We start from the raw sequence: 25,126 nt of genomic DNA, 5'->3' as shown, positions 1-25,126 counted from the left end.
ACTAAAGTTAGAATTCAGAGATTATATATACGACTAGATAATTATGACCGTAGGATCTGTAACGATCCGTGTGAATGGAAAACTTAAAAGATAGAGCGTTGGATCTAAAGTACTTGATTTTGATTGGTGGAAAGATTGTAGCGCGGATGATGAAGTATAAATTGATTTTGAACCCTTCAATAATTTAAGTGATTTTGAACGAAAGTGGGCTCCCACTTGGAAATGTAGCCGCGCTTTGGTGGTTTAGGTTTAGGATTTCAATTTTTCATTTTTCTTTTTTACAAAAATACTTTTTTATCTTATAGAATAAATATATACATGATAATAGAATATAGGGTTTTATATACTTCACCCCCTGCCAATATAGTAAGTTTTGGTTTGACCCCTTGAATGTTTTTTTTTTACGAAACGCCCCTTATAAAACCCAAAACCTGAATTTACCAAACCCTTTTACCACATTTGCTGATTAGACTTTGACTTTGGATGATGTGGCAAAAGGGTTGTATAAATAATTAATGGAATTATATTTAACAACTAATACAAAATAGTTTCCACCACCACCACCACCTTCACCATAACCAACACCACCACCATAACCAACACCTTCACCATAACCAACACCTTCACCATTGCAGTGTGTATTAGATTCTGAGAAGATGTTGATTATAAGTCACTGACTTCAGCTTTTACACACAGGATGATATTTTCACCTCTTTGGATGTTCCATGGCGTTGTGGCTCGAGGAAGGTTTTCATTACCTGCACCCTCAGCTTCGCGTAATCGACATGTATGCCAATGCCATTTTTAACTGAAATTTGAGACATTTTTTTATTGTGAGTTTTTGTTTTGTTATTGTGGATATCCGACCATTAGACTTTAGAACCATGAATAATTAATTGTATTGTTTTAAAATTTAGTTTTTTGAATCTTTATTTCATCTTTCTTTTAGAAATTACTATTATCATATTTTTCCCCTGTTAATGATTATTATGACAACTAAATACAATACTAATTTTCTATGGTGTAACAGTGGGCGCCGTGTCATGCCGTTGTCGCAACGCCATTGCTTATTGCGTTTGAGTTGCTCCTTTGTATATATCTTGAAAGCTTATATGGTACTTTTCTACTCTATGCCTTTGTGCTTTCATATTCATTAATAATTTTCAATTATTTTAATCAATTCAACATGCTTCTCAGTTGTCTTTCCTTGGTTTTTTACTAAACAAATATTAAGTTAGTATTATATTATTATTTGTTCATCTAGTTAGATTGATGCTCACAAAGTTCTACCATAGACTCGGGAACATTTTGCAATATCCTTGTGTCCGTTAAATGAAAGGCTTTTGTCTCAATAGAATGACATTTCTGCAAGAATTCCAATTATCCCAATGCATTTTTTTTCTGTGCACAGTTCGTGGCTTTGCAGCAGTCGACCTGAAGATTGTGTTCCTTCCTTTACTAACATTTGAAATCATAATTGTCATTGACAATTTCAGGTAATTTCTTTTGGATTGTTCTGTCTTTTTTCTTTATCTATTTGGAGAAGTCCTGATCTCAATCATTGATGCAGACAATGTGTTTGTTGTGGCATGCTTTGTTTATGAAGAGAAGTCCTGATCTCAATGTTAGGGGTGTGGATTGAACTCTTAATTTCTTTATCACTCCACTCCTTAACTCCTCCATCCAATCACCGAGCTAACCTTATAACTCCTGTTAAGCACTAGTGTGATTAATGGTTTTTGTATTGGAAATACTTTCATAAAGTATTCTTAAATATTAATTCTTCTAAAAAGTTCTCATAATTGTATATATTGATGAAGAAAAGCATTTATATTGAAACTTTGAGCCTTACGGTTTAGCATGCTACATTTTTGTCTCCATTGCTACCTATTATTATGTTTGTCTCCTCGTGGAACAGCAGCTCTTGGGTTTGCACAGTATGTTCCTAATGAGAATCTTTTCAAGACAAAGGAATATGGTGGTGTTGGTTATGGTGAAGGTGGTGGTGGTGGTGGTGTTGGTTATGGTGAAGGTGGTGGTGGTGGTGGAAACTATTTTGTATTAGTGGTTAAATATAATTCAATTAATTATTTATACAACCCTTTTGCCACATCATCCAAAGTCAAAGCCCAGTCAGCAAATGTGGTAAAAGGGTTTGGTAAATCCAGGTTTTGGGTTTTATAAGGGCGTTTCGTAAAAAAAAACATTCAAGGGGGTCAAACCGAAACTCGCTATATTGGCAGGGGGTGAAGTATATTAAACCCAAGAATATATTAAACAATTTGCAAGCTTTTAATTCTTAGCATTTTGGTGATGGAATTGACATCGGGATTTAGAGCATCTTTAATGGTGCAACTCATTTTTAGGTTTTTTGTGGGACTCATTAAGCCACATCATTTTGAAATAACTCATTCAATTTTTACTCCAATAGTGCAACTCTCACTACGCCAAATTTAAGCTGTAGCAGCGCAGCTACTAAAGCGCTTTTAGCAAAAGCGCTCTCGTAGGGCTCGCTAAAAACAAAATTAATAAACAAGGAAAAATGATGCAAAAAAAGCGCTCTGGTAGGGGGAGTTATGAGAGCGCTTTTAAAAAGCGCTCTGGTAGGGGGGGTTATGAGAGCGCTTTTAAAAAGCGCTCTGGTAGGGGGGTTATGAAAGCGCTTTTAAAAGCGCTCTTATAGGGTGGGTGCTACGAAAGCGCTTTTGGGATAAAAGCGCTCTGGTAGGGGGTGTTATTAAAGCGCTTTTGAAAAGCGCTCTGGTAGCCCATTTAAAAAATTATATATTTTACAAACACACGCGTTTTGTTTCAGATCTTTCTTCTTCCTTCGTTGTTCCGCCGTCCTCTCTCCGAAACCCTAGCAACCTCCGCCGTTCTTCTTCCTTTCAGATCCAAAACACACGAGTTTATGGTGAGTTGAGGTTCGTGTTGTTGCTGAGTTCGGTTTCGATTCTGAATCTATAAACCAAAACCGGGTGAGACCTTTCTGAGTTTATTTCTTATTCTCTCTTCCTCTCTCAAATTTCTGAAGGGTTTGTTTGATTAGGAAAGTGATGAACAAATGTTTGGGTTTGATGAATGTTTGTTTGGTTATGTTTGATGATGATTTGTGAATGGTTTTGTTTCTGATGAATGGTTTGCGTGTATGAGAAAGATGAACAATTAGGGTTTTGGTTAGTGTTTGCGGCTGTGTATTGTGATTGTTGTTGGATGAATATGAACAATGTATTTACAGTTTCTGGAGAGGTTTTTCGAAGATGATGAACAGAATTTTTTTTAGGGTTTTTGGTTGTTGGCTCTACGGCTGATTTTTTTTAGGGTTTTTGGTTGTTGGCTCAATTGACTTGTTCTTTTATCAAAAACTATTTTTATGTGCATGTGGTTGTTAATTGATTTCTTATAAATTGGTTTCTGTTCTGGTATAGCACTATTTTTATTAACTATTTTGTCTTTTGTTCGGAGATGAGGAAATTTTTGGTTGATAGAGAAAATATTGAGAATGTGAATGTTGTGTAAATAATCACGTTTTTCTATTGTAGGTTGAGCTTCAAACAGTGGATGGACTGGTAAAGGATAGAACACAATGTGCCCCTGCCGATTATGTTCCACAGAATATGAATCAAGTAATGTACCCCGAAGTCTTCTGTGGCAGGATCGTTCGGGGTACAGTTATTTGATTCATATTCTGTGACACAATACAACATAGCTCAGGTGACTACTGGTTCTCCACTAAAGCATCAATACAACATAGCTCCAGATAATACAGGAAGCGTACATTGGTTGCATAAGAACTCGGAAGTTGTTTCCCATTTAGTTGTTTTGGTTTAGAAATATGTGAATTGGTTTAGTTGTTTTGGTTTAGAAATATGTATATATGTATTTTGATTTACATTAATGGTATATAATATAATACTTTTTTTGTATATAATCGATATCGATTATAATGGTATATATCGATTTGAAATGATAAATTATAGGTTCATGAAAAAATACTGCCAAAAAATAGTAAATTACAGGTTCTAAAATATTGCTGCCAAAAGTGCAGGTTTAGAAATAATAAAAAGCATAAAAAAAAAACGCAACATACGAAAGCGCTTTTGAAAAAAGCGTTCTTATAGGGGTGCCTACCAGAGCGCTTTTTCCTGAAAAGCGCTCTTAAAGGGGGGCCTACAAGAGCGCTTTTTCCAGAAAAGCGCTCTTATAGGGGGGGCCTACCAGAGCGCTTTTAAAAGCGCTTTCGTAGCCTATGCCAGCGCTGGCTTTGGCAGCGCTTTAAAGCGCTGTTAAAGGCCAAAAAAAGCGCTTTTAAAAGCCTTGCGCGTTGTAGTGTCTGAAAAAACTCATTTTGAATCCCACAATTTGAACTCACATATAACTACCCACTATTAAAAAGGAATATTTTATTGTTACTTTTCATCAAAGCACCGTTGTATTCTAATGCAACCATAGCGCCAGCTGGAGAAAGAACTCCTATCTCCAATAGTGAAAATTAGTTTTTGGGTTGTGCCATGCTTGAGCAATGTATTGAAGAACCACCGTTGGAGACACTCTTAGAGGAAGTGGCTAAATCTCATCAAATTATTTAATTAAATATTTATGAGACTAAGATGTTTTGGCCTTCTTGTGATGATAATAAATATCGTGGGAATTGTACCTTTCAAACATTGTAAATTCATTATTGTGGATGAAATTTTTCTAGGGGTTTTTTGTTGAGATAGAGGTTTTATCGAAGGTTTGTCCACAAAAAGGGTTGTCATGGTTGTTAAGTTGATGGATCTTCTTCCACAACTAAGATATGAGGGAGTAAGTTTATTCTACTACGCTCGTGTATGGGTATCGCCAAACAGTTTTGGATTTAGATAACTTTATTTGGGTCTGAAAAGAAACGGCTCATAGTAAAACAATATGAACTAAGTGCAGCAATTTTGGACAAAGCGCCCGAAGATGAATCGGTTACCCAAATTGCAAATCAGGTCACTTGATTTTGCTTACGTCACCCCGCCAAAACTATAATCCATGACTTATTTTATTTATCAAAGGGAAAACCATCCTCCCTAATTTGAGGAAGAATTAGTCTTCCTCCACTCCCACATTTCTAATTAGAAAACTATGGGAAATGTTTCTCTTGCTTTCTAACATGGCACAAGGAGTATTATATAAATATCCCAATCTCGTAATAAGGAAGGGGTCATTAATCAATCCCACACAACAAAACACTCAAATTCTCTCCTAATCTTTACATGAGCATACTCCCCTTCACTATCGTTCATTCAACTAGTACAATTAGTGTCCACCGTGGGGCTCAGTTAAACTGACATGAGTTGTACTCACCTCCAGTTCATAAGTCGCCTCATTCACATTACTCAACATGGTGACGAGAATAGGCACCGCGAGATCTACATACCTGGCCTCAACAATTTACACCATAGCAAAAGGGTTTGTTGGAGTTGGAGAATCCAACTCCTCCAACAGAAGACATGCTTCGCAAGTCCTAACGGTGGAAGGTTCACCTTATAGCCCCAAACCAAATACAAACAACGAGTCTGAACCTGAAATAGTTTTCTCTAATAAAGATATTACTGACATTCATCTTCACAACAACGAACCCATGGTCATAATTATGAGTGTGACGACTAGGATGTAAAACGGGTATTGATTGACTCGGGACCTCAGTAGATGTCTTATATAAGGATTCGTTGGAGAAGCTCTGGTTGGATTAAGACATTCCAAGTAGCCTTGATGGCGTGTGTTTAGAAAGATGTGCCTTAAGGTGCATTTAATCTTTTTTTAGTTAATGCTTGCTAAAATAGACATTTATAAAAATAAGTAGGTCTAGGTTAGCAAACCCTATATATATATATATATATATATATATATATATATATATATATATATATATATATATATGAGGATGGATATTTTTACTCCAATAGTAAGTTATCAAAACTTACTCCACATCTTGACCATTAATTCTGCTCAATCTAATGGCTAAAAATAATGAGTAATTAAATATGGAGAGAGAAAATTAATACTCATTAATTTTAACCATTAGATTGAAAAAAATTAATGGTCAAGATGTTGAGTAAGTCTTGATAACTTACTTTTGGAGTAAGAATATTCCTTCTCTCTCTCTCTCTCTTTCTCTCTCTATATGTATGTATGTATATATATATATATATATATATATATATATATATATATATATATATATATATATATATATATATATATATATATATATATATATATATATATTCTCTGATAAAGATATTACTGACATTCATCTTCACAATTTAATTGGTTTTTTTTATTCGCTTACACTTCTACTTGTGAGCTTCCCTCAAGCTTCTTCATTCAATTTCATTTTCATTGAATATGTTGGATTAGACTTGCATCAGTTATATTGGCTTGATTTTGGGACATACTTTTATTTGAATTGATGGAAAGGCTCGTTGCTCTTTCTAGTGACATTTGTGCCGACAACAGTGTTAATAAATCGCAAGATTAAGTTTAAATTCTAATATAATAATATTGATTGTGCATGTTTTGTTTTTTCTACTTAGCTGTTATCTGAATTCTATAATCATGTATTTGGGATGTGATGTGATATGGAGCTACCATCGACTAGAACATTCTTGTTCAAATTTAATATTTTATAAGAAATGGAAAGATATCAATTGTGAATCTTATATGGTCAATTTCCATGCTCTGGTTTTGAGTTCTAACAAATCATTTTTATTTGATTTTGTTGATTTCAATATTTGCTTATAACATTATATCTTTTCTAAAAAAAATTGCAAAAAAATGTTTGATGAGTTTGCTATCCTTTGGATGAGAATGAGTGTTTATAACAAATTAAGAAGTAATTATTGTTGAACATGTGATCTCTTAAAAGGTTAAGCCGACGAAAAATGAAGTTTTAGATGAACTTCCAACAAGCAACAAACAAAGAATGAAGTGGTTAGTCTTCACGCTAAACAACGAACAAGGTTTCGAGCGGTAAGTCTCTAAGACAAACTGAAGTTTTTTATAGACTTATCTCGAACCAAAATGAAGTTTTGAGTTGGCTATCCTTTGAACCAAACAAGGTTTTATACAGGTTAACCATGAATCGAACTGGGATTTTATATCGGACTATTCTCCAAACGATTGAGCTAAACTCAAGAACCCATGTGAAGATTTTTCACTAGTTATTCTCCACCAACCCAGAATGGGAGCTTTTTTCCAAGTGGCGGAGTTTACAAACCAAATAGAGACTTATATTAATCCTCCAAAAAGAGCTTTTAAAAGGTTTAGCTCCAAACTTAACCAAGCACTTTATAAGGAAGAATAATTTATTTGATAGGGAAATAATCCTGGTAAATTTACAATAATACCCTTTCCCAAAATAACTTCATCACTAAACTCAATAAAGTTTCTCAAAGCGCGGTAACTAAAAATATGTGAGAGAAAGAGAAACAATTTTAGAGAGGATTTGAGAGAGAGAGATAGAGCAAAGTGAGATGTCTCATATTTATTTGATGTTTATAAATGAAGGGGAATGTCTCTATTTATAGGCCAAAGAATAATTCAAATTAGGAAACAATCCATGGGTAAAATTAATGACCTAACCAATTAGCTAATCGGTTAAAAATAAGCAATAATCAATTATTTCTACACAAATTTGAAGGTTTTGAAAGAGAGTTGTTGCAATTCATTCAGACATTTTCACAATCAATTATAGACTTGTTTAAGCCTTATCTAATTGATAAGGCCTTTGCTCCAATCGATTATACAGTTAAAAACATGTCCTAATCAATATGCCAGATCTCAAATTATCTAGCTAGGATCCAAAAATATTTTAGGTAATTTTATTTGAAAAAGAGATGTTCCAAAATAGTTTTTGCGTGTGTGTGTGTGTGTCTGTGTGTTATTTAGCCATATGCTTCCAAAAGCGTCTTAGTGTTTTTACAAAACACTGATCACTTAACTTGATACAACTAGGCGACTTTTCACACTATATCTCTTTCACACTCTGAAGCTTAAAGTTCTTTTTCCCGATGTACCAGTCATATGAGCACTTCACTTGAATCTTCTTGTGGATGAAGTTTAAGATACCTTAAAGTTAGACGCCATCATTAGGGATATCACTGGTGATCATAAAACCCTAATTCTTTGGCTTGTTTTGGAGGAATAACTGATTAACTATCTTGTACATCTTTGACTGTTAGCTTTAGCACTTGCTTGTCTTCGTGAGTTGTTGTCATTTAAATCACTTTAATTATTATTGTAACTTCATGTGTTGTTATTAACAAAACCATGATGTTACCATGGCCAAGCATAGTTTGCATATCTACGAGCGTTGATCATTTCCTAATTATAACTCCAAGCACATAGTTCCACTTTCTCCCCCATTTGATGATTATAAAGCATGTCTCACGAAAGTGGGAAAAAGAAAATGACATGTGGATAAACATTGGAGTAGTTGGATATAGAGTCAAAACAACGTATCTTCACCGGCTATGGGCAAGATGCGTTTGGTTACAAGTTGTATGATCCTGTAGGGAAGAAGCTTATTCGAAGCCGCGATGTGGTGTTCATGGAAGACTAAAATATTGAAGAGATTGATAAGGTTGAGAAGACAACACCCAAGAAAGATATTAGTTTATCTAATGTTGATCCAATTTAGTTACCTAGTCATAATCTAAATGCTATTGGTGGTGATGATTAAAATGGTGAGCCATATGATTATGTTGATGATCAACAACTTAGAGATGAGAAAAATATTCCAATTAATGATGATGAAGGGGAAAGAGATATATCACAAAATGAGAATCTTAGTGAAGCTCCAGAATCATCTCAAGTTCCACTTAGGAGATCTAACAGGCAAAGACAACCTTCTACAAGGTATCATTCTGATGAATATGTGACCTTGACTGATGAGGGTGAACCCGAAGGTTTTCAAAAGGCCATGGAAAGTGATGAAAATAAAAGGTGGTTGGATGCAATGCATGATGAGATGAAATCATTGAATGATAATTACACGTATGATTTAGTGAAGTTTCCTAAAGGAAAAGAGCTTTGGAAAACAGGTGGATTAATAGAGTTAAATATGAGAGCAAATCTAAGTCTCTAAGGTATAAAGTTAGAATAGTGGTGAAGTGTTTTCGTTAAAGAATAGGTGTTAATTTTAATTAGATTTTCTCACATGCTGTAAAGATGTCATCAATTAGAACCGTGTTGAGTTTGGATGGTTGTTTTGATTTAAAGGTTGAGCAAATGAATGTGAAAATAACTTTCCTTCATGGTGATTTGGAGGAAGAAATCTACATGAAACAACCCAATGGTTTTCAAGTTAAAAGCAAAGAGGATGATGTGTGTAGATTGAGAAAGAGTTTATATGGGTTAAAGCAAGCTCCAAGGAACTAGTACAAGAAGTTTGACTCTGTTTTGTGTGATCAAGGATATCATAAGACTACTTCAGATCATTGCGTCTTTGTTAGAAAATTTTCTAACGATGACTTCATTATCATGTTGTTATATGTTGATGATATGCTTATTGTAGGGAAAAATACTTCTAACATTGACAGGTTAAAGAAGCAGTTGGGCGAGTTTTTTGTCATGAAAGACATGGGAGTAGCTAAACAAATTATTGGCATTAGATATATGCGTGATGGAAAAGAGAAGAAACTTTGGATGTCACAAGAATATTATATTGAAAGAGTGTTGCAAAGAGTCAAAATGGAAAACTCTAAGACGGTAAGCACTCCTTTTGCTACTCATTTTAAGTTGGGTTTTAATCAAAGTCCTCCAAGTGAAAATGAAGAGTTTGATAAGAAACGTGTTCCTTATGCGTTTGTTATGGGTAGTTTAATGTATGCAATGGTGTGTACAAGACCAAATATAACACATGTTGTTGGTACAGTCAGTAGATTTCTGTCAAATATAGGTAGAGAGCCTTGGAATGATGTAAAATGGATTTTAAGGTATCTTCGCGGTAATACTTGTAAGAGGCTCTGTTTTGGAGGAGATAAGCCTACTCGGGTGAGGTACTCTAACTATGATATGGCTGGAGACATTGATTCCAGAAAGTCCACTTCGGGCTACATGATTAAATTTGCAGCGGGAGCTGTGGTTTGGCAATCCAGATTGTAAAAGTGTGTAGCATTGTCTACTACACAGGCTTCGTTCATTGCCATTACTGAAGCATGCAAAGAATTATTGTAGATGATTTTTTTTTGTAGGAGCTTGGTTTTGTTTAAGAGAAATATGTGTTATTTGTTAATAGTCAAAGCGTTATTCATCTTGGTAAGAATCAGACTTTTCATAGTAGGTCCAAACACATTGATGTGAGATATCATTGGATACGTAATTTTTTGGATGCTAAGTTGTTGGAGTTAGCTAAAGTTCATATAGACGATAATGGTTCTGATATGATGACTAAAGCATTACCAAGAGGGAAGTTTGAAGCTTGTTGTGATATCGCCGGTTTGACGATTTCCTCCACATAGTTGTGAGGGGGAGATTTGTTGGGTTTGGGTTTGCTTCTTATGTGGAGAAAAGCTCAGATATCAATAGCTTATTTGTCTCACTTATTTAAGTGGAGAGTGTCAATTTAGGGTTAAGAGATATAAAGAGAAAATAAGGATTCAAAAGAGAGAAACGAGGAGAGAAACTCATTCCCATTTTTTATGCACCAGCCCCACTAAATTGAAGATCCCTGATTCGTTCACCGTTGGATCGAGCTGAAATTTTGTGAGCATGTTTGCAACTCATGTTTCTAACTATTGACCGTTCAGAATTTGAAAACAAGGACTGAGCTGAGAGATATATGCATCGCATTGGAGCTGCAGATTTGAGTTATTTTTCAACTTTTTGATTCTTATTTGTAAGTTAATTGTGCTTTGTGATTTGCGGTTGTTAGAACTTATTTCTGAATCACTTTAAGACTCTCTCTTACTCTCAATTGATTATAGCAGAACTATTTTTTTGGTCTGGATAATTCGTGATTTTTACTCTCAAATTGAGAGATTTTCCACGTTAAAAATATCAGTGTTCTTTTATGTGTTTGTTTTTACCGTCTTATATTTGTGAGAAATTTTAATGGGAAGAATTTATAAAATTATAATTTTATTTAATCATCTATAATATAAGAAAATTCACTGTTCTGGATTTCACCAAAATACCCTTTGATTATCATAGTTTAAATTAATAATTTCGGGACAAAAAATGTCTTTTGCTTGGTTTCTTACAACCATATAATATTTTCAGTGGGCCAACAACAATTACTTTTGGAAAAAGCCTGCTCTTCTGCAGACCAACCAAACACGCCACCCTCCCTTGTCATTTCCAATTTTCTACCCTTCCCACACAATCATATCATATCTCTCAACTGGTGTTTTAGTTCTCGGTCTCACTCCAAAATTGCTTGGCTTTTCCAACCCACAACAAACCTGACTTCCAAAAATCTTCTGCTTTCAACTTCACAACCTTTTGAGAAATTCAAGGACATCAATGAAACCAAGAAACTCTGGAAAATTGCAGTTAAAATCCATCGTGTTTATGTTTATACTTTTTCCATTTTTAGGGTTTTCTCCATTTGTTAACCGAAGAAAGTGGTGAAGTTTTGTAGAAAGAAAGAATGCAGAAGTAATGAGTATGATCGGTGAGACTGTGGATTCTAACAAATTTCTTCAGATCTGGCAGTTTCTCACTCAGGGTGTTAGTCTTGGTTTGTTCTCTTTCTTTCTCTCTTGAATTTTTTTTCATTCAATTCATACCAACAAAATTTTCTTTTTACGTTGTTTTACATGAAAATTTTCAATTTTGATGTTTAGGACGTAAAATCTCCATTTCAGGGTTTGTGTTATGTCAAGAATGAGCCATGATTTTTCATATTCTGGTTTATTGTTAGAATCCAAAATGTGAATAATTGTTGATAACTTTTGTGGTATTTTGATAATTTTTCTCAACTCTTTCCATTTAATTACGGTTTGATATCGTGTAAATAAATAACATTTAGTTTGGTAGTATATATATTAATTTTAAGCTTTTCTTTTGCTTTTTGTAGGTTTTATGCATTTTGGGAAGTATTAGGAGGTATTGAGGCAATTTGGAGCAAGTTTGGAGGCCAAAGGAAGAAGTTTTGTTCAGCAAGGGCCGCTCAGCGGCCACTAAGCGCGCTTTCCAGTGGCGAGAGGAAAATTTGTGTTCAGCAAGTTCCGCTAAGCGGCCTCAGCCCGCTTAGCGGCCTCCAGCGTGGAAGCAGATATTTTGTGATGACCGCTTAGCGGCCGTCATGGCGCTAAGCGGCAGTACTTTTTCAAGTGGCCACTTTTAGGCACTTAGAGATATTTTTTAGATCTTATCTTGTTATCTTTTGATTCCAACAACAACACACACACTCTAGGGCAAGAGGAGAAGAAAGAAAAACCCATCCATATTCAAGATTTCTCAAGCATTTTTCTTCATCATCTTTGAATGTCTATGCTAGGAGGTCTTGTATTGATGTTTGTTGTTGAAGCTATGGATAGCTAAACTTCTCATGTGTCAAGATTAGAGGTAGTTAGCTTGTAAAGTATGTATTTAGCTTGATCTTTTGTATATGAACCTTGTTGGTGATTAATATATGGTGAATATCTTTGTATTCATGTTTATATGTTGTTTTGATACACTATTGAGAGATATGTTTCAAATCTTGACCAAAAGGGTATTCATCTATCAACAATCAAACTCTAGAGATAGATTTGTGAGTTGATAATCACTTGTATCAAACTTTAAAGGTTATTATGTCAACTGTCGGCATGAGAGATCATCTGGCGGTTAATATAATAACAATCACGACACTGCTTTAGAGATAAACATTATCGAGAGGATACGTGATTGTATTAATCATTGATATGTTCATATACATGATCATCAGAGTATATACAAAAGCAAGCTAACGAAAACTAATCTTGACACAGTTTTACCAAACCGTTTTTTTTAAATCTTAAGTTATTGTCTTTAATTTCTTTTCATGCTATTTATCTTTCATGACACTAAAAACATCCAGAACCTTAACTCAAAATACACTAAGCTGTAGAACGGCGATAATATCGCATCAATCCCTGAGGAGACGATACTAGAAATATTTATCCTATACTTTCTAACAAAATGACGCTGTTGCCGGGTATTGGCGTTAAGATATTATAAGCATAGCAATAGTTTTTGTGTGTTTTGAGTATAAAAATTAGTATTATTGCCTAGTCTTTGCTCACTTTTTGGTTAGTGTTTCAGCTCTGGTTTATGCGTGGGAGTGTCCCAGCAGATCAGCTTCTTTTTGATCCAAAAATTGAAAGAACCGCAAGGAGATTGAACAGTAAAACCAGAAGAAGAAGGAAACTAGCCAAAGAACAAAGATTAGCCCAAGAAGCTACTACTTCATCAGCACCACAAGTTATAGAAGAAGAGATGGCAGGGCATGGAGAACAGGATCCACCACCGCCACCACCACCACCTCCTAGAGCACCATGTGCTAACAGTCCAAGAAGAGCAGCTCAGTTTGCACGAAATGACAACAATGCAAGAATTTCTGAAATGAAGACTGGCATTCTTCAACTACTTTATGCTAGTCCCTTTGCAGGACTTGATCATGAGGACCCATATACACACTTGACAAAGTTCTATGAAATTGCCGGAGCAGTCGGAGCACCTGAAAGAGAGGAAGAGCAAGTGTTTAAAAGATTATTTCCTCACTCATTGATTGGTAAAGCAAAGGATTGGTACCTTGATCAACCTACTCAAATCATGACAAATTGGAATGAGTTAGAAGAAAAGTTTCTTGATAGGTTCTTTCCTCAGTCAAGGTTGCTTGAAGCAAAAACAACAATTTCAGTGTTCTCTCAAGGTGTGAATGAAACTCTTAATGAAGCATGGGAAAGGTATAAGTCAATGTTGAGAAAATGTCCGAGTCATGGCTTTGATGAACTCACCCAGATTCACATTTTTCGTAATGGCTTACAACCACAACCAAAGCTTCTTTTAGATGCTACTGCTGGAGGTTCCTTGATGGCTAAGACAGCAGAGGAGGCCATAGAGATAATTGAGAAAATGGCCAGGAATGATCATCAGGTGCAACATAACCGAGGAGTTGTTCAAAAGAAACCGGGACTTATTGAATTAGGAACCAATGATGCTATTCTAGCTCAGAACAAGCTTCTTTCTCAACAAGTGGAGGAGCTTACAAAACAAATGGCAAGGTTACCTCAACAACTCAAGGAATTACATGATCCTAACAAGAACAAACAAGTTGCTTCGTGTGAGCTTTGTAGTGGAGACCACCCTACCGGATATTGTCCACCGGTGAATGAAGTGAATTACATGGCGAATCAAAATCAAGGAGGCTATCAACAAAGACAAGCTCCTTACCAAAACCAAGGTGGATACCAACAAAGGCCTAATGCACCACAATATAGCCAAGGGTGGAGACAAGATAATTATCAACAAAGACAAAGTCCTTATCAACAACAACCACCTTCTCAAGACAAGCCTTCAAAGTTGGAGGAGACTCTAAATCAATTCATGCAAGCATAAATGGCAAATCAAAAGAGTAATGAAGCGGCTATAAAGAATTTAGAGACTCAAGTCGGCCAACTTGCGAAACAACTCGCCGAGAAGCAAACCGGACCATCATTCACGGCAAACACTCAAACCAATCCTAAGGAGCATTGCAAAGCGGTTGTAACTAGGAGTGGGAGGGTGCTTGAAAGTGAAGTGGAGAAGGAAGATGAGGAGGAGGAAGTTAGGATGGAAAAGGAGAAAGAGGTGGAAAGTGAAGTAGAACCAAAGAAAATGAGGGAGTCTTAGTTGAAAATGAGAGTGAAGAAAAAAGTGAGGAAGAAAAAGAAAAAAATAGAGAGAAAAAGAGAAAGATTAAAGAAGGAAAGAAGAAAGTTATGAGTCCTCCCGTTCGTAATTTACCTTACCCTCGTGCGCCTTCGAAGAAAGATAATGAGAGGCAATATGCTCGTTTTCTTGACATATTTAGGCAATTGCAAATTAATATTCCTTTTGGTGAAGCTTTAGAGCAAATGCCAAAATATGCCAAGTTTATGAAGGATATCCTCACAAAGAAAAGAAGTTACACTGAGCCCGAAACGGTTGTCTTAGATGCTAAATGTAGTGCCATCATTCAAAGTACTTTACCAAGGAAGGAAAGAGATCCAGGAAGAGTTACTTTGCCGGTTACTATTGGTGACATTCATATTGGAAGAGGTTTGGTTGACACGGGTTCAAGTATCAATTTGATTCCTTTATCCATGGTTAAGAGGTTAGGCATTGTTGATATGAAAAATACAAGAATGACACTTCAATTAGCCGATAAGTCTACAACTATGCCTTTTGGGATAGCGGAAGATTTACTGGTGAAAGTTGACAAGTTCTTCTTTCCGGTTGATTTTGTTGTTATTGATATGGAGGAAGATGTTGATACCCCGTTGATTCTAGGAAGACCTTTTATGAAGACGGCAAGGATGATGATAGACATTGATGATGGTTTGATGAAATTGAGGTTCCAAGATGAGGAAGTGTGTTTTGATCTCTCGGAAGCAATGAAACATCCAAATGATACAAGTGATTGTTTTAGAATTGATGCTATGGAGGAAGTTATCATGCAAGTTGAAAGTAGAGCTCATGTGTTCAATCCTCTTGAGAAAACATTAACCAAAGCTCTTGATGTTCTCAATGAAGAAGAAGAAAAAGAGATTGAAGAGTGTTTGCGAGATCTTGATGTTTTTGAAGAGATAAGTCCTTTTGAAGCAAAGATGGAGGAGTTGAAAGGTGAGCCAAAGGTGGAAGAAACCAAATTAGAATTGAAGATGTTACCGCCCCATTTGAAATATGTTTTTCTTGAAGAAGGTGGTAAGAAGCCGGTGATAATTAGTGGTTCATTGTCTAAAAAGGAGGAAGAGAAATTAATTCATGTGTTGAAAGCTAACAAGGAGGCGATAGGATGGGTTCTTTCCGATCTAAAAGGAATTAGTCCGGCCTATTGTATGCATAAAATTATGATGGAGGAGGATTTTAAACCGGTAGCTCAACCTCAACGCCGGTTGAATCCTACAATGAAAGAAGTTGTAAGAAAGGAAGTGGTGAAACTATTGGAAGCTGGAATGATTTATCCTATTTCCGATAGTGCATGGGTGAGCCCAGTCCAAGTGGTACCAAAGAAAGGAGGAATGACCGTGATCACAAATGAAAAGAATGAGTTGATTCCGACAAGGACCGTGACGGGTTGGAGGATGTGTATTGATTACCGAAAGCTTAACCAAGCTACTAGGAAATATCACTTCCCTTTACCTTTCATGGACCAAATGTTGGAAAGGTTATCGGGTCAAGAGTTCTATTGTTTCTTGGATGGCTACTCCGGGTACAACCAAATTTCGGTCAATCCGGAAGATCAAGAGAAAACGGCGTTCACTTGTCCCTTTGGAATTTTTGCTTATAGGCGAATGCCGTTTGGATTGTGTAATGCACCGGCCACTTTCCAAAGATTGTTAGAACAAGATTTGTTCTTATCAATTATCTTAGTTTTGATGATAACAATAATATGAATTTTGCTTAAGATAATATGGTACTCTAATCCAATGCAATTTCCCTTTCAGGAAATATATATAAAGAGTACGCATAATTCAGCGCTCAGAAGTTGTATCTCAAATGGTTCAGCATGCAACATCAGAACATGGTCTGGCAAGACATCAGAAGATGGTCGAAGCAGAATCAGAACATGGGTCTATGGAAGCATCAGAAGAACATGAGATCAGAAGCACTGAAGATCAGAAGATGGTATCACGCTCAGAAGCACTTCAAGGTCAGAAGATCAGAAGATGCTATGCACCAAGCTGTTTTGACTCTGATGATATTCAAACGTCGTATTCACAAACATCAGATCAGAAGGAAGTACAGGTGGCAGACTACGCTGACTGACAAAAGGAACGTTAAAAGCTACTAAAGGCTACGTCAGTAGACACAGCGTGAACAAGGCTCGAGGTAGTTGACAAAAGCGTATAACATTAAGTGCAATGCTGTACGGAACACGCAAAGCATTAAATGCATTCAACGGTCATCTTCTCAACGCCTATAAATATGAAGTTCTGATGAGAAGCAAGGTTAACGATTCTGCACCAAAACAACTTATATCAAACTTGCTGAAACGCTGTTCAAATCTAAACTCAGAATCTTCATCAACTCACTACATTGCTGTTGTAATATTTTAGTGAGATTAAGCTTAAACGTTAAGAGAAATATCACAGTTGTGATTATCGCTTTTAAGAAGCATTTGTAAACTCTTGAATAGATTACATTAAGTTGTAAGGAACTAGAGTGATCGTGTGATCAGTATACTCTAGGAAGTCTTAGCAGTTGGCTGAGCAGTTTGTAACTAGAGTGATCGTGTTGATCAGAATACTCTAGGGAAGTCTTAGGAGTGAACTAAGCCTAGAGTGATCGTGTTGATCAGTAGACTCTAGAAAAGTCTTAGAGGGTATCTAAGCAGTTGTTCCTGGAGTGATCAGTGTGTGATCAGAAGACTCTGGAAGACTTAGTTGCGGACTAAGTGGAAAACCATTGTAATCCGTGCGATTAGTGGATTAAATCCTCAGGTTGAGGTAAATCATCTCTGCGGGGGTGGACTGGAGTAGCTTCGTTAACAGCGAACCAGGATAAAAATAATTGTGCAATTTATTTTTATCGTCCAAGATTTAAAGTCACACTTATTCAATCCCCCCCCCCTTTCTAAGTGTTTTTCTATCCTTCAATTGGCATCAGAGCGCCGGTTCTAAGGTGCGAGCACTTAACCGTGTTTAGAAAAGATTCAGGAAGAGAAAAACGCTTCATCTAAAAGATGGCTGGTGAAACTCCGACAAATCCACCTGCATCTACATCTGGCTCTGCTGAGCAATACAATGGTAACAATGGTTATACTAGACCGCCGGTATTTGATGGTGAAAACTTTGAATACTGGAAAGATAAATTGGAAAGTTACTTTCTGGGTCTAGATGGTGATCTATGGGATCTTCTAATGGATGGTTACAAACATCCAGTAAATGCCAGTGGCGTGAAGCTGTCAAGGCAAGAAATGAATGATGATCAAAAGAAGCTTTTCAGGAATCATCATAAATGTAGAACTGTTTTGCTGAATGCTATCTCTCATGCTGAGTATGAGAAGATATCTAACAGGGAAACGGCCCATGATATATATGAGTCCTTGAAAATGACTCATGAAGGAAATGCTCAAGTCAAGGAGACAAAAGCTCTTGCCTTAATCCAGAAGTATGAAGCCTTCAAGATGGAGGATGATGAAGACATTGAAAAGATGTTTTCGAGATTTCAAACTCTGACTGCTGGATTGAGAGTTCTTGACAAAAGATACACCAAGGCTGATCATGTGAAGAAGATCATCAGAAGCTTACCCAGAAGATGGGGTCCTATGGTGACTGCATTCAAGATTGCAAAGAATCTGAATGAAGTTTCTCTGGAAGAGCTTATCAGCGCCTTGAGAAGTCATGAAATAGAGCTGGACGCAAATGAGCCTCAAAAGAAAGGTAAGTCTATTGCATTAAAATCTAATATCAAGAAATGCACTAACGCTTTTCAGGCCAAAGAAGAAGATCCTGAAGAATCAGAATCTGAAGAAGAAGATGAACTGTCCCTGATCTCCAGAAGGCTAAATCAACTCTGGAAGACCAAGCAAAGGAAGTTCAGAGGCTTCAGAAGTTCAAGGAAATTTGAACGTGGAGAATCTTCTGATGAAAGAAGATTTGACAAGAAGAAGGTCATGTGCTATGAATGCAATGAGTCTGGACACTACAAGAATGAATGTCCAAATCTTCAGAAGGAAAGTCCCAAGAAAAAGTTTCATAAGAAGAAAGGTCTTATGGCAACCTGGGATGAGTCAGAAGATGATTCAGAAGATGAGCAGGCCAACTGTGCGCTGATGGCGACAGAAGATGACGGATCAGAATCTACATCAGAATCAGATTCTGAAGAGGTATTTTCTGAACTTACTAGAGATGAGTTAGTTTCCGGTCTAACTGAACTTCTGGAACTCAAGTCTCAGATTAGTCTCAAATACAAAGAGCTGAAAAAGCAATTTGAATTTGAAACAAAGAAGCTTGAGTTGGAGAATTCTGAATTAAAAGAAAAACTTTTAAAATTATCCAATAATGTTGGATCTCCTTCTGATTCAGAAAAATCCACTCCTAGTCTAAACCATATTCTGAAAGAATATGATTTAAGTTTCAGGAAGTTCTTATCTAGAAGTATTGGCAGAAGTCAGCTAGCTTCTATGATATATGCCGTATCTGGAAACAAAAGAGTTGGCATTGGTTTTGAGGGTGAAACCCCATACAAACTTGAACCTGTTGATGAAATGAAAACTACATACAAGCCATTGTATGATCAGTTCAAGTATGGCCACTCTCATGATATTAGGCACACTTCACATGCACAAAGTTTTCACATAACACACACCAAGAAGCATGTGACACAACCTAGGAAATATCATGAAACTCACATTAAAAATTATCATGCTGTTCCTCCTATTGCTTATAATGTTAAACCCAAGTTCAATCAGAACTTGAGGAGAACTAACAAGAAAGGACCCAAGAAAATGTGGGTACCAAAGAAAAAGACTATTTCTTTTGCAGATTCTCTTGGTGACAAAGAAGATAAAAGTCAACATGACATGTCTCCTGGACTCAAGTTGGTCTCAACACTTGAAGGGAAGAAAGATTGTCTTCCAAGTTCTGGTTCTTAAATCTGTTGAAGAAACTATGTTTGTAGGAATTCAGAAAAGAAAGTTTATTTGTCTTGGAACCATCTGTTTTGTTTGTCTCTAAAGCATTGATGTTTCATTCTTGATTATTCTGAATGCTCTAAATGCTACAGAATATACAACATTGAAACATTGATTGTGGACAAATCAATAAACATCTGTTTTGATGATAAACTTATGAAACAAGAGCTTAAGAATTTCTGCAGATACAGTTTTGTCTTATCAGAAGCTGCAGAACAAAGAAGTGAACCTCCAGAAGCTGTGTATATCAGAAGTAATGGATCAGAAGATCATTCAAATTTATATCAGCACACTTCAGAAGAAGTGTTTCCAGAAGAGAAAGTTGATCAGATCAGAAGCAGTGATCTAAATCTGAAGGCGTAAAATCTCTCTGATATTTACAGCTGTCATCTATTATTTGATGATGAACACGTGTCTGTACGGTTTGTACAAAGCGTGCAGTTGAAAAGACGCCGACCTAGGTAACTGTATTAAATCATTTCATTTACTGTGTTCTCTCTCCTAATGTCATTTCTCATTAAATGCATAATGATTTCTTTTTAAATCTTTTAAATAACCCGCTTCATCTTCATTCCCTCTTTTTCTCTCTTTCTCTCTCTTTTGTGCATTCACTTCGTTGCATCTCTCTTCAAACCCTAGTTCTTGATTTGATCTCAAAGCATTATCATAATGAATCCATCTTCTCGTTCATCAATCTCTAAAGATAGAATCACTCCCACACAGAACCGTTTAAGCAAAAATGATGCTCCATTGAAAACATGCTTAATACCCACGAAAGAACTGGAAGTTCTATGTGAATCGGCTGTGGACGTCAACAACCTTAAAGCAAATGGCTTTCAGTGTGATGCAAGAATCTTTGAGCAAGGATGGTCTAAATATCTTGATAGATTGGTTGGTCCAATTTATCCTGAACTTGTAAAGGAATTTTGGGTACATGCAACAGTTACCCCAACTGCCATCATTTCATTCGTGCTAGGGCATGAAGTGACTATCACTGAGAAACTCATCAGAAAGCTGTACAATCTTGATGATGAAGAAGGTTGGTCTGAGTTTCAACCCCATACAGTTGACTGGATTTTAGTTGAAAAACAAATCTCTACGGTTGTTGGAACTGATTCTCATTTTACGGGCAACTTAAAGCCTTTTTATAAAGTATGGGCTGAGATTATTCTGGGTTCTCTTCACCATAGAAAAAAGATGCGCTGCTCCTCCTACATCAGTCCGACTCACAAGTATACTCTTTTCTGCATTGGCAAAAAGATAGAGATCAACATCTCTCATATTCTATTTGAGAATCTGAAAACCTCTATCTTTGAGTCAAGAGAAGATGAAAGGGCGAAGTACCCTCATATTCCAAGAACAACCATTCCTTTCGGAAGGATGATTTCAGACATTCTGATTGAAAGCAAAGTGGTGGACTCCATCAGAAATCGTAATGCCTCGCATTTTCTTGGAGTAACTCAAGGTCCCATCTTCAATGGTGTTGATCTGTTCGGACTGGAAGTCATTAAGAATGTACCTGTTATGTGCACAAGCTTTCCTGACATTCTGTCAAGAAGAACTGCTGTTGAAGGATTCATATCTTTGTATCATAAAGAACTTGATCAAGTTGTCAAGTTTTACTTGGAAGATTGTGTGAGGAAGCAATCAGACGTTGATCCTGCTTGGATCCGTGGCAGAGTACTTCCATCCAAAGATGATATTCTGAAGAAGGATAAAAAGGAACGTCAGGCAAGGCTAAAAAGAAAGGCACAAGAAGATGAGGCTGAGAGAGCCAAGAAGTTGAGGGTCACCTATGATCCTGACAAGGTGGACTCTAAAGAACGAAGAGATAAAAGGATCAGAGATTCCTTTCGCAGGACCAAATCTTCTTCTTCTTCTGTACAAATCTCCAGAAAGGTCTTTACTCCACCTCCTTCTGTCCCTAAACCATCTTTCCAATCACCTCCATCTGAACCAAAAGTAAACTTCACTCTACCAAATCCTTCTCCATCATCTTTCTCCTCTCCCATACTAAACCCCACACCTTTAAGTATTCTTCCCCCAACTCCTTCTGATAAATCTCTCTCACCAATTCCCTTTACAAACACTCCATCCTCGTCTCAATCCATCATTTCTGATATTCCATCCTCATCAATCATTCTCTCAGATATCCCCTCTTCCTCATCCACCGTTCCTCCAACTTCTATATCTCTTCCCTTACCTATCGAAAATTCCGAACCTTACTGTCTTCTCTATCCTGACTACAAATTCACCTTCAATCCGCCTGAACCTGAACCCTATACCTACCTGGAACTTTTCAGACTTGAGGTGATTAGCAGTCTAGACCTTCTGAAGGATGCATTCCTAAATGGTCTGGATGATGTTTCTACAAGAAATCTCTGGAGAAGATTTCGCAAGGATTTTCAAGTAGAAGCAATAGCAGGACAGAAAAGACTAGTGGCTGCTGCCCCTGGTTACCCTGGTTACCTTCTGGAGGGAGATAATGGTATATACTACCATCCTCTCAGAAATTGTGTTACTGCTGAGGAGAAGCCCTTTGTGGATGAATTGGAAGTATTAAGACTGGCTGCTGAAATGGAAGCAAATCCATGCAGGGATATGGTTATCTTTATTCCTGACTATCCTGTTCTGCTCGGAGATTTCAAGACTCTCTTTGACTATCTGAGGGAAAACCCGTCTGAGAAAGATCCAAACTTGGTCATTCCAGAAGTTGTTGACCCACCAGAAGTTGAAGGTCCCTCTGCTCCCAGGAATTTAGCTGCCATCCTTCAGGCACTAGAGAATGGAGACTCTAAAATTCCTACTGCAGAGTATGGAGATGCTTCTATGCAAGAAGCAGTTGCTGAAGATCATGTTGCTGAATCAGACCCTGTTGAGGAAATCCCAGCAAATGATACTTCTATGGAAGCTGCAGATCAACATGCCATTCCTGTAGTTGAAAGCGGTGAAGCTTCTTCTGATGAACCTTCTCGTCTTGCAAGGACTCTAGAAGCGATTCAGAGGAGACAGGATGAGCAACGCTCACTCAATGATAAGTATGATGCTTTCATTGAAAGGCAAGAAGGACACAACAACGATGTTAAAGAGATGCTGGTCAAGATCTTGTCAAGACTAGGGCCATCTTAGATTGAGTCTGTGTTGTTTCTTTCTTTTCGTTGCATCTGTTTTGTTTCTGTGCATCTGATCTTATCATTTTGTACTTCTGTACCCAATGGTTGAACCTTAATGAAATCATCTTCTTCCTCCATGTGTTCTGTTTTATTCATCTGAATCTTTTCTATTTTTTGATGATATGACAAAAAAGGGGGAGAAAATACTGTGATAAATGATTTGATTTAATCAGTTGCATTCACTAACAAGAACTGCAAGTTCTACATGGTTTAAGTGTTTTGCAGGTACAGAGAAGTGAAGTGAATCTTCAGAAGCAAACACTAGAAGCAAAACCATAAGAAGTGTTATTCTGTAAAAAGAATAAGCTCTTGGAAACTGAAGCAAGCTGAGTGCTGTCAAGCTTCAGAGATCAGAAGCAAGAAAGAAGAATGAATCAGAAGCACTGATAATAGAATTTGAATATCATTGTCTATCCTGTTCTGACAAAATTCTATTTGCTCTGATACATATAATGTTATGGCTCTGATACATTATTTGCTCTGATACATTATTTCAGCCTATATGGCTCTGATACATATAATGTGTTCAAACATACATTTTATGTTCTAACTCGTTCATGCTGACTTTTGTCGTTTAGTTTTTGTTCTGTAACATTTCAGGATGTAGAGATGCTCTGATGATGCTCTGGTACATTCAACAATGTTCTGATACAAATCTAGCATGAAGTGATGATTGGTAGACATTCAAAGTTCTGAAGCTATCCGAGGGAAGCAGAAATCAGAAGATGTGAATGTTCTAAAAAGATCCAGAAAATTCAAGTTCTGAAGCTGTTCTGAATGGAAGCAGAAGTCAGAAGCTGTGAATGTTCTGAAGATCAAAGAAATTCAAGTTCTGAAGCTGTCCACGATGGAAGCAGGAATCAGAAGCTGTGAGTGTTCTAAGGATCTAAAGAAATTCAAGTTCTGAAGCTGTCCAATGGAAGCAGAAGTCAGAAGCTATGAATTCTCTGAAGGCAGAAGCTTATATGATCGTCTCTACCGAAATAATCAGGGAAGTCTTTTATCAAAGTTCTTCGAGTATTTATTTCAGGGGGAGATTATTTATCTCAGGGGGAGATTGTTAATCTCAGGGGGAGACATATTCATATGCTTATGCTATAGCTGTGTAATTTGTCTTTTGCCGTCTACTCTTTCTGATCGCAAATTCATATCATTTATATAAGTTTTTGTCATCATCAAAAAGGGGGAGATTGTTAGAACAAGATTTGTTCTTATCAATTATCTTAGTTTTGATGATAACAATAATATGAATTTTGCTTAAGATAATATGGTACTCTAATCCAATGCAATTTCCCTTTCAGGAAATATATATAAAGAGTACGCATAATTCAGCGCTCAGAAGTTGTATCTCAAATGGTTCAGCATGCAACATCAGAACATGGTCTGGCAAGACATCAGAAGATGGTCGAAGCAGAATCAGAACATGGGTCTATGGAAGCATCAGAAGAACATGAGATCAGAAGCACTGAAGATCAGAAGATGGTATCACGCTCAGAAGCACTTCAAGGTCAGAAGATCAGAAGATGCTATGCACCAAGCTGTTTTGACTCTGATGATATTCAAACGTCGTATTCACAAACATCAGATCAGAAGGAAGTACAGGTGGCAGACTACGCTGACTGACAAAAGGAACGTTAAAAGCTACTAAAGGCTACGTCAGTAGACACAGCGTGAACAAGGCTCGAGGTAGTTGACAAAAGCGTATAACATTAAGTGCAATGCTGTACGGAACACGCAAAGCATTAAATGCATTCAACGGTCATCTTCTCAACGCCTATAAATATGAAGTTCTGATGAGAAGCAAGGTTAACGATTCTGCACCAAAACAACTTATATCAAACTTGCTGAAACGCTGTTCAAATCTAAACTCAGAATCTTCATCAACTCACTACATTGCTGTTGTAATATTTTAGTGAGATTAAGCTTAAACGTTAAGAGAAATATCACAGTTGTGATTATCGCTTTTAAGAAGCATTTGTAAACTCTTGAATAGATTACATTAAGTTGTAAGGAACTAGAGTGATCGTGTGATCAGTATACTCTAGGAAGTCTTAGCAGTTGGCTGAGCAGTTTGTAACTAGAGTGATCGTGTTGATCAGAATACTCTAGGGAAGTCTTAGGAGTGAACTAAGCCTAG

General features: G+C 36.7%; 1 long non-coding RNA gene across 1 annotated transcript; it reads left to right on the top strand.

Moving 5' to 3' along the window:
* The first annotated feature begins 601 nt into the window (after positions 1 to 601).
* On the top strand, positions 602 to 1,496 carry LOC131601079 (uncharacterized). Its single transcript, XR_009283576.1, has 3 exons — positions 602 to 787; positions 1,031 to 1,115; positions 1,412 to 1,496. It is a non-coding gene; the product is annotated as an uncharacterized LOC131601079 (long non-coding RNA).
* Positions 1,497 to 25,126: the final 23,630 nt, after the last annotated feature.

This window comes from Vicia villosa, linkage group LG1 (assembly GCF_029867415.1).
Source record: "Vicia villosa cultivar HV-30 ecotype Madison, WI linkage group LG1, Vvil1.0, whole genome shotgun sequence".
Lineage (NCBI taxonomy): Eukaryota > Viridiplantae > Streptophyta > Magnoliopsida > Fabales > Fabaceae > Vicia > Vicia villosa.
Note: the sequence above shows the minus strand (reverse complement) of the source record. Positions and strands in the feature narration are given on the sequence as shown.